This window comes from Cyprinodon variegatus, unplaced genomic scaffold, assembly GCF_000732505.1.
Source record: "Cyprinodon variegatus isolate N-32 unplaced genomic scaffold, C_variegatus-1.0 Scaffold1594, whole genome shotgun sequence".
In the NCBI taxonomy this organism is placed as follows: domain Eukaryota; kingdom Metazoa; phylum Chordata; class Actinopteri; order Cyprinodontiformes; family Cyprinodontidae; genus Cyprinodon; species Cyprinodon variegatus.
In genome coordinates this window covers 31,189-34,386 of record NW_015152047.1, presented here as the reverse complement: position 1 = coordinate 34,386, position 3,198 = coordinate 31,189, and the positions used below count along the sequence as shown (strand labels likewise).

Here is a 3,198-nt window from a genome sequence, read left to right as displayed (position 1 = left end):
ACTCATCTGGGTGAGTAGAAGAGGATGGAATAACGGAAAATCAAGGACCAATGGAAAAAAAATGGCGTTCACCTTTAAGACCATATTTGAAAAGATTTGCTTTTTTTTCTTAGTCTCCTTTAAAATAATGTCTACTCCAAGAGTTTTTTGGTATTGCTATGGCAACATCCTCCACGTGGAATCATCAGAAGTCAATATCAGCTCACAGTAGGAAGGAGCTTCCATGGAGGAAATGAGGTTCCTCCAAGCTGATCTCCAGCATTTAAAGAGGAAGCAAAGGAGGAAAGTCTTCCTCACTCTGTTAAACTTTAATGGTTCCTCCTCAGCTAAACACATTACTGGCTCCGGTTCTATAGAATTTATTAATGTAATCTGGAGGAAACAGGTTTAGCCAATTGGACCCCAGTGAGACTGGTACTCCTGCAGACCAGTTTGTCAAGTCTGAGGTCAATGTGTGGATTAGAGGCCCTCTGCGTAATTGTTCTTAGGATAAAAGCAAAGAAATGTGTTCCCATGGAAACCGGTCAGCTGGTCCTGGTCCAGCTGTCTGAGGCTGTCTCTGGAATATGGGAATTTGACCCCTGCCCCTCCCACATTCATACGGGGAACACTCCTCCATCCCCTCCTCCATGTTTACCCGCAGATGGGGAGGAACTAGGGCTGGAAGTGAGGTCAAAGATCATCAGTCTGTTATGATTACATTTACAATCAGTGCTTATTTCTGTTTCTCTTTCAGAAAATTATATTTTTTAGACAATGAAACAGCAAAGGACGTAAACCTTCATTATTTAGAACTAGCCTATGGCTACTTTAAACTGCAGGAAAAAAAATTAATTACACGTGAGGTAACTGAGGTGAGATTCTTTCCTGATTTCATGAATTGACATAGAATCTGACTTTTTCCAATCTGACCTGAGCCAAAGTTTGAATCTCTGGGAATCTGAATGAATTAGTGTTACCATGATGTGACTCTGTGCTGACGGCGCAGAACAAAATCAGTAACGACAGAACAAACATGGAGGACATCATAGATGGAGGGAATTAATCAGTATTTGGACGGGTACAACAATCTAAGAGAAACTAGAGGGGTCATATTTCAACAGGTCAGCTGACTACAATGCTGCAGCGACACATTCCTCCAAGGAGATGCTGCTGCTCCACAGGAAGTAGTAATGAAAAGTTTAGCTCTCTGACTCCTCTCCATCGTCTGCGGTCATCCAGCTACTCCCACTGCTGCACAGCTATAAATCCATCCACAGACACAGACTTCTGAAACGTCTGGTTATTGTTTTTCTGTCATTTTGGTCACTTCAGGGACACAGTTTGAGATAATCATGTGAAAAATCAAACATGAAAAAATCATACCTAAGAAGAATTGAGCATCAATACCTGTATGGAGAACAAAGTATATGTTCTGTCTCAGTTCATTAAAATATGTCTGTTCTTTAACACTGAAAATCATTATTGTGACGTTTCACACTCATTATGTTTGATTCCTGAATACAAGCAGCCCAAATAATTTGACTAACTCCCATTTGGTGTTTAAAGAGCCAAACATTCGGTCTCCAGCTAAAAAAAATATCTTCAAGGGTGAAAACATGCAAAGTGCAGGTTGGTCACTGTTAGGAGTTTACGGCTCTGCAGTCAGGAGAGTTTGGAAAGGTTTAAAATGTCTATTTTAAAAGAAATTAAGAAGAAAAAAGATGAGCATTTTAATGCTGCCTGTAATTAAACTTCTAGACAAACTAATGGCGTCCAAAGCATCCTATTCTGACATTAGCCTAAACTTTTCCACTTTTATGTCTGTTAGGATTGCTGAAGTGCTTCTTTCAACCACTAGAATCATGGGAGATAAAATCTTGAGATCAGTTGCTTCTGTACAAATTCAGAACTTTGTTTTCCTTTCTTTTGATTCTGAAAAAGTTTAAAAAACAATTGACAGGACTTTGTTTCAAGGTTTGAAGACGTTTCTCTTCCCATCCAGGAAGCTTTCTCAATTCAAAATGTCTGGATTCGCATTAAGTTTAAGGCTTTATTTAGTGGACCAATAACAAGGCCTGGTATCGCTTGGAAACATGGAAATGGACCCTGACGAGCGGGTCGTTTGGTTCCATTGTTAGCCTGTAATACCTGAAACCTGTCTATGATTCTGAAAGGTCGGTTGTTAAAGGGGGGGATTGTCACCTGGCTGAGGATGGTTGTGATGATATGTGGAAGGAATTAACTCAATAACTGAATTGTAAGTTTTTTGGAAGCTGGAATCTGAGTCCCCCCCCTGTTTAAAGTTGTTTTTTCTTTCTTAACATAGATGCTTCCTTCCTCTCAAACCACCTATTTTCTTTGTCCAAAATGTGAACATTCTGGTCCTCCAAAGAATGTCCTTTGTCCATCAGGTGTAGATGTACTGCGGAGTCTTGTCCAGAGGAGGGCGCTCTTCTGTGTTGGGCCATGCGTCTGTGGAGAGGTTGTTTGGTTTCTCCAATATAAAGATCAGAGCATTCCTCGCTGCACTGAACAGCATATACCACTCCGCTCATATTGGGTCTGGGGGTTTTATCTTTAGGACGCACTAGCCTCTGTTTAAGGGTTTGGTTTGGTTTGAAATGTTCTGGGATTTTGTGTTTGGAAAAAATCCTTTTGAGATTTTCAGAGACTCCAGCAACATAAGGGATTGTGATGTTTTTGCGTTTAATTTTCCCATCGCTGTCTTCTGTTGCGTGTCTTTTGGATTTCCTTGCTGATTTGATAAAAGCCCAGTTTGGATATCCACAGTTTTGCAGAGCATCTCTGCTGTGTTTCTGTTCTTAAGATAAGATAAGATAAGGTGTAGATTTACTGCTCAACCTTGTAAACTTCAGATACATAAGAAATAATCTGAACACAGATGCAGCAAAATTGTTTTTTTTAACGAAATGATTATGCCTCATTTAACATACTGTCTTAGCAGCTGGTCACAGGGCTGTAAAACAACATTAAAACCAATCCAGTTTGTCTACAAGCAGGCTCTAAAGGTTTTGGACAGGAAACCCTTTCGTTTTCATCACTGTAGTATACTGGACAAACATGTCCTGTTAAACTGGGAAAATTTAGTTACATTTCATGATGCAAATCTGGTCTTTAAAATTTTACATGGCTTTGCTCCACCACCACTTACCGCTATTTTCACACAAGGTAGCAGACTCACCAGATCTGTCTCTT

General features: G+C 40.0%; 1 pseudogene; it reads right to left on the bottom strand.

Annotated features, from left to right (window-relative positions):
- Window positions 1–2,267: 2,267 nt before the first annotated feature.
- LOC107104021 overlaps window positions 2,268–3,198 on the bottom strand; it is a 3,041-nt pseudogene continuing 2,110 nt past the window's right edge.